Source organism: Bidens hawaiensis, unplaced genomic scaffold (assembly GCF_021521415.1).
Source record: "Bidens hawaiensis isolate Kalapana, Puna unplaced genomic scaffold, B.hawaiensis_p1.1 tig00018836_1, whole genome shotgun sequence".
In the NCBI taxonomy this organism is placed as follows: Eukaryota; Viridiplantae; Streptophyta; class Magnoliopsida; order Asterales; family Asteraceae; genus Bidens; species Bidens hawaiensis.
This window is the reverse complement of record NW_027492860.1, coordinates 39,401-52,016: the sequence shown is the minus strand read 5'-3', so window position 1 is coordinate 52,016 and position 12,616 is coordinate 39,401. Positions and strand designations below refer to the sequence as shown.

Here is a 12,616-nt window from a genome sequence, read left to right as displayed (position 1 = left end):
GTTAGCAAAATCATTTGAATACATCTCTGAAAAAGTCATTATCTTAGATATGTCAAACTTAAAAAACGAATCACGAGGATTTAAACCCTACATGTTTTCTAATAAACTAATTGAGACCTCACTAAATCTATTTCCAAACTATTGAATTGGCATATCCAAAATCGTATTAAAAACTTCAACCTCAAAATGATGTCGATTAGTAATGACATTCTTTCGGTTTCTTTGATTGCCATAACTTTCCACCATGTCTAACATCTTAATCTTGTTTTTTTCAAAAAAAGAAGTCACTTTTGCTAACATCTTGTCAAATCCGTTTTGTCTTATATTATTCAATGCTCTATTTGTCTCGCTTATCAACTTAGACACTTCTAACAAATCTTGTCTCTTTTTTAAAGATGTTTTGATAGAGCATTTGTGAGGCCTGAAATTTCTTCCAACAAGTGTATATAAAAACACAAATTCAAATTTCTTAAAATATGATAGAATACATTTCGCATTAGATCGTTGCTACACGCTCTCTCCATCTAATTTAATAAATATAAGTACCTTAGCAACTTCCAGGAGCAATTTAACAAACTTGTGATTGTTCTATGATGAGAACCCCATCGCATATCTTCGGCTCGTACAAGGAAAACCTCTTGATTTAATCATTTTCCTGTTTTAATCTCACCAAGAAGAATTTCGTTTTCCACTCTCTCTCTCTCTCTCTCTTTTTAAATCCATCATCAATATCCAATATCTGGTAATTGTTTTATTGTGAATTAAAAGGATTATTTGTGTTAATTTAAGTGGGCTTTTGTTGGGTTTAAGTATTAAATTGGTTGGGCTTAAAATACATAGGGGTAATGTTATTTTTTTTCAGGGGTAACAAAACACGAAAACCGATCAATTTTTTTTTACACTACCGGCAATACGTTGAGGGGTAGCGGAGGCTACCCCTCCTCCTAAGCTATGTCCGCCACTGATAATATGCATGTATCCAAAACGTAACATGTGATTATGATATACCAAGGTAGAGCCAAATGGGCTAGCAACTAGTCAGACATCATAACCGGCTCGCTTAGGCTCATAAGCCTGCTAAAGCTTGATAACTGAAACTCGGCCTAGGGCATGGGCTCATTTATTAAATGAACTTATTGTTAGGCTCAGCTTCTTTTAAGCCCGACTCAGTTAAAGTTTTTAGCGAGCCATTCTCTAGCTAGTAACTCATGAACGACTTGACTCGTTTACACCCCTACACATAGCGAAAACCTTTCATCATATTAGAGAGGAGCACTCTCAAATAGGTTCCAAACTTCTTTTTCTAGAAACTCAAAAACACCAAAAATTAAGGCCCTGCCGTATGGCTGTGTGAGATATCTCTATCAATACATATTGTTCTGGTTGTTGTATCTTGGAAAACAAACGCATTTGTCTAAGAGGAGAGGAGACACACAATCAGTTTTAAGACCAGAGTTAAACAGAAAGCCTTAACCAACACCAATGGATTAGTTCTTTGTTTATGCATGCTATCATACTATTTCTCATATGAATACGTAAAGCTCAACCATCAAAACCCTAGCCGATTGGTGCATGTACCCTTGTCTTTCGACTATATATCAACACCATCACATGATGTCTGATTAACCTTCCGCCACTTTTAACGCTATTTTCACACAATTAGTAAAATAACGTCAAAATTAGTGCAATTTCACTTTTATCCACCCAAGGGTCCACATATACACATTTATACATTATATCCGCACACCGCAAAGACACACAAAATTAACAAAGAATAGTATACCGAATATGGAACAATTTTCAGGACTGTTGGTTCTGATTAATCTGACCAAGTTGAATACCCTTAAAAGCAGTGGTGGAGGCAGCCGGGCCATCTTGGCCCGAGTCATTGGTCCCACTGTTATGGGCCATCTTTTTCTTGGCCTTTTGAGCCCAACCTACAACTTTGGCCTGTATATGCTCCTCAAATATAGACTTCTTGAAATGAGTTCCCATCTAGCATTTGGTCATGAAATGAATCAGAGTTGTTTGTTTAAAGAAAAAAAAAACACATGATTAGAAATGAAAAAGATATACCTGAGTCACGAGGGCGTAAAGTGGTAGAGTGCTACAACTACACAAAACCTGAATAAACACTCTGAAATAAAACCAACGTTTAAGCAAGTTTAGTGAGGTGCGCCGGTGTGGTTCAAGCTCACAAGGCCCAGTTTATAACTTAAAAAGGTATATGATTTGGGCCCAACAGTCCCAATCTGTTCTAACTAGGCCTAGTTCTATCTTTTATGGGTTGGGCTCTATATGGATTTGTGAGCTTTTATGGGTGAAGACCAAAACCGAATGTAGGCTTTTTCGGGCCAAGCCCAAGATTGATTGTAGGCTTTTATGGGCTAGGCACAAGACCGATTGTGGGATTTTCTGGGTTGGGCCCAAGACCGAGTGTGGCCTTTAAGGATTGGGCCCAAGACTGATTGTGGGATTTTGTGAGTTGGGCCTAAGACCCATTTTTATGGACTGGGCTCAAGATCGATTATGGGCTTCTGGGTTGGCCCAAGACCTATTGTGCATATCTATACAAAAAAAAATTATTCACATAATAGAGAACTTACCCGATAACCAGCCGCGGGATGATGTAACCGACTTTCCCCATTATACATGAATCAAAGCCATACTGAACCTATTATAGATGAAAAGCAAGTATGATGCCAATAACTCGATATCAATTTCTGCATAACTTTATATGCTTGCGGAGACGAAAAGAAAATGTACCCAAATCCAGAAGAAGAAAGCAATCTCAAATGCATTTTGAAAAAGAATAAAATGTATCAAGAAAAGCACGATTTTGGGGCGTTGAAACCAAAAATGATCATCTGACGGGCGCACGACTAATTCGCCTTCTATGGCTACATGTTTTTCAGCAACCTCATGAGCTAACTGAATTATTATGTGCTCCAGCTTTGTTCCCACAGCAAGTAGCAGCCGGTAATAAAATAAATATAAATAAAAACTGATGATGAATTAAAGCTAGTAATAAACTTAGTTAAGGTACTTACAAAAAAGGGGAGGAAAGATATCTAAAAGTATAGATTCAAATCTGCAAAACATCCAAGATATATGGTTTGACAAAAAGACGTAAACAAAAGAGGTGATCGCTGATTTTGTGCTATAACAAGATTGGTGGGTTGACGTTGAGTAACAGGTCAAAATAGAGATGATCAAATAAACCGGTTCCTGGAACCGAACCGGTGGACCCGAACCGGAACCGAACCGGTTCCTACCCGTTTTTTGTAGGAACCGGACCCTATCTGATTCAACCCGATGATCCGTGACCGGTTCTTGCATTTCTGAGTGGGGGCGGGTAGGAACCGGAACCGGTTCCTAACCGGTTCCATCCGGAACCGGTTCCTAACCGGTTCTAGCCGTTGGATCGAGTATAGCCGTTGGAAATCGTTTTTTTGGCCGTTTTTTGACCGTTGGGGTCAAAAATAGCCGTTTTTTTGGCTCCCCCAAGCACCCCACTACTAGTATAAATAGGTATTTGGTGTCATGGGTTCATCACAACACTCAAAACGCAAACCCGAACGCAAAAAAATACAAAAAAACGCTATTACAACGTTTTGAGTTCTCTAATCTCTTGTTTTCTCTTCTTCTATATTCATATTTGTTGTTATGGCTGCCTCACAATCATCGGTTGGTCAAGGTTCCAACGCCGAACCAAGTTTCGTTCGTATTGTACCTCATAATCGTAATCAAGAGATTTGGTGCAATTGGGATTTGGTTGAATTGAGTGACCATTCATTGAAGGCTCGGTGCAAGTTTTGTGGGGTTTATTTAAACCCACTTTCGAATTCAAATTTGAAGAGACACATCGAAAAACCGTATTGCAAGGCGTTGAAAAAGAACGTCGATTCGCAACAAACGCAAATGGATAGTGAAGGCGGAATATTTACATACCAAATTGATCGAGTTCAAGATCGTATGGCGAAGTTTGTGATTCAAGAAGCTTTGCCGTTTAGCCACTTCGACAACCCTCGCTTAACCGCCATGATTCGAGATACGCTTCAACCACAATACACTCACGTAAGTCGTCATACTCTTAAACATTATTGTTTAAAATTGTGGAAGAAGGCCAAAGAGGTACTAATTGCATATTTTGAAAATATAAATACGGGAATAAACTTAACTAGTGATGTTTGGTCGGCTCCACATGGTCTACCCGAATCTTATCTTTGTGTCACCGCTCATTGGGTAGACCCGTCATCGTGGGAAATGATGAAACGCACCATTGCTTTCGAACTCTTTGAGTATCCACATACGGGAGATAATTTGTTTGAAATTTTAGATTATGTTATAAAAACTTATAAACTAGAAAATAAAATATTTTCAATGGCATTTGATAACGCGTCGAATAATACATCGGCGGTTGATAAATTAAAATTAAAATATACGCCGATTTGCAATGGTGTATTTTTTCACTCAAGGTGTGTTGCACATATCATTAATTTAATCGTGCAAGACGGACTTGCTTCGGATGAGGTTACATCGGTTATAAACGATTTTAGACTAATGATACATGAAGTTTTTAAGAAAAGTAAAAAAAGACAAATGGAATATAGAAAATTTTGTAAAGATACGGGAAGAAAAGCTTTGGGAGCTAATTGGGATGTACCTCATCGATGGAATTCCACTTGCATAATGTTTCAAAGTGCTTTGGAACAAAGAGAAACTTTACAAATGTTTCATTCTAGTCTTGCCGAGAATGATTTGGCAATCCCCTTTTCAAATGAGAAATGGGAAATTATCAATGACTTATCGACTTTTCTTGAAGTTTTTAAAACATCAACTACGAAACTATCGGGAACGTATTATCCGACAAGTCCCTTGGTTCTTTCGGAGTTATTTTTAATGGTTAACAATCTTAAAGAATTTGAAAATAAAAGTCCAATGTTTTCAAACATCATATTACCAATGAAGTTTAAATTAAAAATATACTTTCTTGAATTGCCACCGGTTTTTACTTGCGCCGCCGCTTTAAACCCAATGTTAAATGTTACGGGGGTTGAATGTGTGATAGACGAAATTTTTTCAGCCTTAGATATGCATGAAGTTGACCCAAACTTTTCAACAGAGGCAAAAAATTATTTTAACTTGAATTTTAAATTTATGTATGACTTTTATTTAAATAAATATGGGTCAAACATACGCATGCCTATGCCGGGGGGGTCTTCATCAAGTTCAAGTGCTACTAGAGTACGAGATCCCATGATTAGCCTTATGAACACCGTTCGCAACGTAACGGCTAAAAAACAAAGGGGTAACACCCCTTCAAGCGAACTAGGAAGGTATAGTGCAAATGATTACTCTACCGGTTTATCCGAAGAGGAATATGGCACTTTTGATGTTTTGGCTTGGTGGAAGGTAAAGGAAACCGAGTTTCCGATTCTTGCCACCATGGCCCGTGATTTACTAACCGTCCAAGCTTCTACGGTAGCTTCGGAATCCGTTTTTTCTCTTAGTGGCAGGGTAATATCGGTGAGAAGAACAAGACTAAATTCGGAGTCGATGGAGATGTGCATTTGCTTAAAGGATCACTTGGACTCAATCGATCGTATTCAACACGTAACCACTCTCGAAGATGAAACACCACTTGATGTTCGAGTGCACGACGAACAAGAAGGCATTTCTACAAGTAATTCCGAGGAAGAAGTCGCCGCTCAATAATTACGACGAACAAGAAGGCTTTTCTAGAAATAATATGTCACAACTTTATATTTATAAGTTTAATATTTTGTTAGTTTGTTTTTGAAGATTTTTTTTTTGAACTTCTTAAAGTAAATAAAATGAATTTTATGTTAATTGTTTTTTTTATTTTTCATGTTATACAAATACGAATCGTAGTTTAGAATCCAAATCGCAAACGAAAAACGAAAAAAAAAATTTTTTTTTTCACTGTACAGGAACCGGTTTAGGAACCGGTTAGATAGGTTAGGGTCCGAGGGTGGGAGAACCGGTTCGGTTCCCTAACCGGTTCGAGCCTGGAACCGGTTTAAAATGGGGTTTTGAATATAGGAACCGGTTAGGAACCGGTTCCGGTTCCTAGTCCCAAACCGTTTTGAACATCTCTAGGTCAAAATGGGTAATTTTAGAGTGCGGGCCAGGTTGGCCCGAAACACCGTTTGTAAAAAAAAGAAAAAAAAACTTTTTGTATAGATGTTTAGGGTGCACAAGTACAACCACTGTATTATATCAGTAAAAATGCTTTTTATTTTTCTTTAATATAATTATATTATACTTTGGGCGGCTTTCAATCTGTTTGACGTGTTCCTTTTGTGAATTTTAATTGTACTCACTCAACCATTGAAGAGAAGCTAAAGAAAAGATTTCAACAACGTTGAGAAATGGTCAGTTAATAGAATAGAATACGTGCATACTTAGACTATGTATATAATGCCGTTGCTTACCATTAACGTTCATCAACAGGAACAAGACCACGAATACCCAAAGATACCAAAATTAGTGTCTAAGCGGTGGCTTATTAACTTTAAAGTTGTCAAGAAACCACATTACATGGGGTAGAAAATCTTGATGAATATGAATAACTCTATAAAACTTTTGATATAAAAAGGTGAAAGAATTTACTGACAGTTGGGGACTTGGGTCTTGTGGTTTTACAAAACAGATTTTTTTTAATAAATATGAGTTAAACCCCTAGCTAGAACTTTATGATGACCCGTTTGTGGTTCCATCGGTATCTGCCACTGAGAATAATATGTTTGAAAATCTTAAATCAAATAATATGTTTGAAAATCTTAAATCAAGGAAATCACTTACCTGATTCCAACCACTTTCTTAAAATCATCTTCCAGAGCCCTTATCATGTATTTGTGAAAATTGAACTTTGGGTTCGCCTTGCAATGGGTCTACAAAAGAAACAAAAAAGAAGTCAACAAAAAAAGTCGTTGACTTGAGAACTGTGTATACACAGGGTAAATGTCATTACAAAACACTAATCTATGACCGAAAAAAAAAAACAAATCTAAATGGTTAATTATTTTTCAATGTTTCACATTTGTATATTATGTATATGTGAAACTATAAATTAAATTTAACGTATACTATTTAAAATTTTATATTGTTCAGTGTTTACCTACAAACAAATGTATTTGTAATATAGTTGAACATAATTTACACATGTATAGGTAATGAGTAAACAACCTAATTTGTTTATATAATATATAGTATTCTTGGATTTAGATCCTTACCGAAATAAATCCCAAACGAAGTACTACATAGTCTGATTTGGTGACTGATACATAGAATTGTTTGAAGAAAGAACGCTGCAAAATTCAGGAGAGATCAAAGTCAATAAAGTCATAGCTAGAACCATAAACTAGGTTATATCATCAGTTCATTAAAGGATATTAGTAGCTCTTCTGATGAAACTTTTTTTAGAAGTGCATAATCTTGAAAAAACCAACTTATGTATTTCACATGTTATTTCCTTTAGCCCCCCCCCCCCCCTTCCCCCGGGCCATGTTTTCTTTTTGCTTAGTAATGTAAATTTGCTCATTTTCGTTTGAAAATTTGTATACGTAGTTCATCATAAAATTTAGAGCCTCTTCTTCCCTGTGTTTTCATCCAAGCTTCGCAACCGACATATCCATGTATTGTACTATATTTAAAATGTATGTATTTCTTAAAAAAAAAAAGAAGTTATTTAAGGTACTACTAAATGTATTTCCCCTCTCACGTTTTTAGTGGTCCCTCTCCCATTGAATAAATATAAAATCCATATCATATGAGGGGTATATTTGGTACATAGAAGTACTTTTGGCTATATCATGTAACTTTATAATTGGGTGACTTACCAGCCAGCCTAGAAATAACGAACGCTTGCCCAAACCAAAGAAACGGCTCTTAATAAAGTCATTATCTTTAACATGTGTGACTTTACGCTCTAATACTGCAAGTTACATGATTTAACAATAATTTTAAAACTAACTCATTAATTTGTTTAAAAAACAAAGCAAGATAATTTTTTGGGTAAATTCCCAATATAACCCTATTTTAAAAAGAGACTCTAATTTTGTGCTCAAAACTTAATAATTCCAAAAATGTTCCATTTTAATTCATTTTTGACCATGAGTTAGAAATCTAACACGTCTTAACGACATGTTAGTATAGCACGCCGTCAAAGATGTGTTAAATTTCCTAACGCATGGTCAAAGATGAGTTAGGCCTCCAAACACATGGTCAACGACGTGTTAGCATCAAACGTATAGTCAAAGACATGTTAGCCTTTTTTTGTTTGTTTGTTTTTTTAATATTATATTATTATAATTAATTTTACTTATATTTGGTTTTTCATTTATAACTGCTAATATAAAAATTTTTATTATTTCGAATATACCGACGAGACATGCTTATTTTTATTTACGGACCGACATAAACTTACTCCAACTCGAGCCGTGTCAAATCAATATCGAAATGTTCAATAAAATTTAACCCCCCCCCCCCCACGGTTTTAAATAAAATTTTAGTCAACATGTAAATAATAATGCGCATGTCTTCTCAGTATATTCGAAATAATATAAAAATTTTTATATTAGAAGTTATAAAAGAAAAAAACAAATATAAGTAAAATTATGTATAATAATATAATATTAAAAAATACAAGCAAACAAACAAAAGGCAAACATGCCTTTGACTATACGTTTGATTCTAACACGTCGTTGACCATGTGTTTGGAGGCCTAACTCATCTTTGACCATTCGTTAGGAAATCTAACACGTCTTTAACGACATGTTATACTAACACGTCATTAAAGACATGTTAGATTTCCTAATGCATGGTCAAAGATGAGTTAGAAGATGACATTTTTGGAATTATTAAATTTGAGGGATAAAATTGAAATCTATTTCTAAAATAAGACCATTTTGAGAATTTTCCCCAATTTTTTGTACCCCTTTTCAATCCTTATGGGTTGAAAAGCGGGTGTTAAGTTTCATAGGTCCATGGTTGAATAATTGAGACCAATACGCTTATAAGTTTTAGTAATAACAACTTTAATTTGCACAAACCTTTTTTTTTATTTGAACGGCTTCGTACTATAAATACAACCAACCTACCCGACCCCAAACAGACCAAAAAGCAGCAAGGTTCAAACGACCAAATACAAAATTCGCACAGACTTTAAATCTTGTAAAAAGTGGGTTAAACAGGTCATCCTAAACCTAACCCGTTTATTTAAACATGTTAACCCAAACACGACTCATTTATTACATAGGTTAGATATGACACCCAAAATCTAATCATCTTCATATTGTGTAAAAATTGTTATATATATTGGTCGGTTTGAACCATAAAACCAACAGTTAAACTATCAAACCAGTAAAACTGGCCGGTTTATGAAATCATATTTACAACTTCTACCTAGAATTTTCACCAAAAGCCTTACCTTGTGAGTGATCAAAGTTATCTTTATTGATAGATTCTTCCCACTGCTTCCATTGTCGTATCTAAGCCATGACAACAATTTATTTTGGTGACAAAACAAAACATACGACCGTAATAATAAGTTAAGAAGAGGATAAATTTACTATTATTAAGTTTTAACGAACCTTAATCACTCCAAATACAACTGTAAGTGCAGAAAATGCCACATGGACGACAGCTAGAACAAAAATAAATATGTGTAGATGATGCAATGCATCAAGAGATAGAAGCGGGACCTTGTTCTGTCAATACATAAAAAAATATACAATTCAAGTCATGAATATAAAAAACGGAAAGTGATTGTAAAAAGGATCTTAACGTATAAAGCGTACAAAGTTTTATATATACTTTATAAATGAAATTGTCATGAATATAGAAAAAAGGGAAAGGGACTTTGTATGCTTTGTACGATAAGAAGCCTTTGCATTGGATTCTTTATTTACTAAAAAATTGATTCAAATGACACACACCATTCTAGTAGCAAATCGGTGGTAAATAACCATATACGACTGGTTTGTGACCATCACAATATTAAATTTCAAATTCATTTTCATTTTAGTTTCTACAACCAATATTAAATTTATTAATTTCACATTTTCAAATCGAATATTAACTTGTAAAACTATTTTATTTGTTATTGTTTTAAGACCATTTTACGACCACGCCGGTTGCGACCAAAATAAGTGGTCGGTATTTTTGCGACCAGTCACAAGCCGGAGGTTAAATTTGCGACAGTTTTTTGGGTTACCTTTTTAGCACAATATCCCATAGCTTCTTTCGCAAGTAAGTGACGAATATGAGATACACCCTCTAACTTATATTTTGTGGCCTTTTCTTTATCACCCAACGAGCATGGAAGAAGGTGTTTCATTAAACTCTCCTTTACACAAAACTTTACAATTTTTCCTTGGAACACAGTTAATAAAAGTGAAATGAACCCCAAAAGCATCAACTCTACACACAAAATAACAAAGACTAGTTAATATGCAACAAATATTACAAATAAATATATTTTTACTGACAGGTGAAACCATCGGCAATCCATCAGTGAAGTAGGATCATCTGTAATCCATTGGCGTAAATTTGTAGAGAAATGATGTATAGGTAAAGAATTCATGTTAGATCATCAACCATATTCAGCAAATGGATAAACGGTGGGTAGCGAAAATCGCTAAAGTGAAATATCTAGTAAATAAATTTTGTTTTATCGATCCTACAAAATATCAAAACGTGAAAAAGCATGCACATAAAGCTCAAAGATTATGAATATATTTACCTTCTTTGATCTTTTGCAAGGCTTCAAATAGTGGCTTTTGACCTGCCTTTTTCAGTTTCTGCATAGGAGGGGTCAAACAAGAATAACTTAAGGGCTATTTGATAAGGGGCTACGAGAAGCCATCGAAGACATAGTTGTATGTGGAGGCCCGTTCTTTGGTGATCTTCAGTGGCGACTTGCATCTTTACCGATACGCTTAAGGGGTTTAGGCCTTCTTTCGGCTCATGATGTTGGGGTTTACGCTTTTGTAGCGTCGAGGGCTCAGTCTTGGAAGCTACAGAATCACATTTTAAGGAATAGCGGAGTTGTCGACCTGGACCCAGACTACGTGCAGGCCCTGGAACGCCTAAATGGCGCTCTCCCAGACTTTGACATTGGCGGTTTCTCTAATATGGACACCGCCCCACCAAAGCCTCAAAAAACTTTGGCGAATGCCCTTTTTGGAAAAATCGCTCAGAGCCTGGGAGAAGTTTTTGGATTGTCCCCCCAACAGAAGGCGGTTTTTGAATGCTTACAAGGTCCTCATGCCCAAGATTTTCTGACCGTTATCCCGATTGATGGCTTGAGCCAAAGCATGTCTGCGGTCGAGTATAGGGCCATTCTTAAGTACCGTTTGATGGTCCCAATGTACCCAGAAGACGAAACATGTCCGATCTGCCGTAAGGCCTGCCTGGATAAATTCGGAGAGCATGCGGTTCATTGCAAGGAGATGCCTGGGTTCAAATACCGACATGATTGGGTGCGGGACGTTCTTTGGGACATCTTAAGGCGAGCTGGGATATCAGCTAAAAAGGAAGCCCCCGTAAACTTCCTTACAGACCCCACGGAAGGGAGATCCACTCTACGACCGGCAGATTTGCTCGTCTTTGGTTGGGCCGGGGGAAAACACGCTTGTGTTGACCTCACAGGGGTATCTCCCTTAGCTGGTTTGAGGGATAATGGGTTTGTAGCTGGATAAGCAATGAAAAGGGCTGAAACGAAGAAGGTGGAGAAACATGCTAAAGCCTGCGAAGAGAACCAACATGTTTTTGTCCCTCTGGCTTTTGATACATTTGGCTCCTTGGCACCGGAAGCTATCCGTTTTCTAACCAGGGTCCAACAGGTTGTGCATAGCAATGTGTCGACTCCAAAGGGGCAGGGGTATGTCTTTAGCAGGTTAGGGTTTGCAATTCAGAAAGGGGTGGCGGCGCAGCTTGTTGCCCGCCTACCTGCTATATTGATGTAATATATATGTTTCTACATATTGGAACCTAATTTTTGACACATCTGAAAAATTATAATATGCCTAACAGATTAAGAGATGACATATGAATTATTTAGCATGGTAACCATTAAGAGGCTTTATGAACCATAAGAGGTGTTTTTAATGAACTAAGCAAACTATACATCTAACCGATTCAAAGGTAGCCACTTAATAGAATCATTAAGAGGCTAGCTACCAGATAGCTCTTTAGCTTTATATCACCAAATATTCAATCCTTCATCAAACAAAATGGAGAACTAAAGATGAACAAACAAACCTTTCCAGCATAATGGAGAAGACGTTCAACGGCAAGAGAGATCCCGACAATAACTGTGCAGACAGCCGCGATAACCCATGTGGGTGTAAACTCTAACGTGTAGCCTTCGCCTCCCGCCATGGATTCAGTTAATCAAGCTACACAATGCCACAAATTTGGTAATTGGATAGTATGTGCTATTGTATCATATTTGCCACTTGATCCTTAATATATCATATACTATAGTGACAAAATAACAATTGATGATACTATTAATGCCATGTCACGGTGGTCCTGCCAAATTTGAAAATATCATCCAACATATTATTCTTATAATAATAAAAGGAGG

General features: G+C 36.4%; 1 pseudogene across 1 annotated transcript; it reads right to left on the bottom strand.

Annotated features, from left to right (window-relative positions):
• Positions 1–1,800: 1,800 nt before the first annotated feature.
• On the bottom strand, positions 1,801–12,408 carry LOC143557128 (MLO-like protein 1; annotated as a pseudogene). Its single transcript, XR_013139517.1, has 13 exons — positions 12,289–12,408; positions 10,769–10,826; positions 10,241–10,446; positions 9,618–9,734; positions 9,455–9,515; positions 7,866–7,960; positions 7,260–7,334; positions 6,829–6,917; positions 6,452–6,517; positions 2,767–3,010; positions 2,607–2,674; positions 2,077–2,137; positions 1,801–1,995 (listed from the first exon to the last, which is right to left on the bottom strand). The product of XR_013139517.1 is annotated as an MLO-like protein 1 (transcript).
• Between the last annotated feature and the right edge of the window lie 208 nt (positions 12,409–12,616).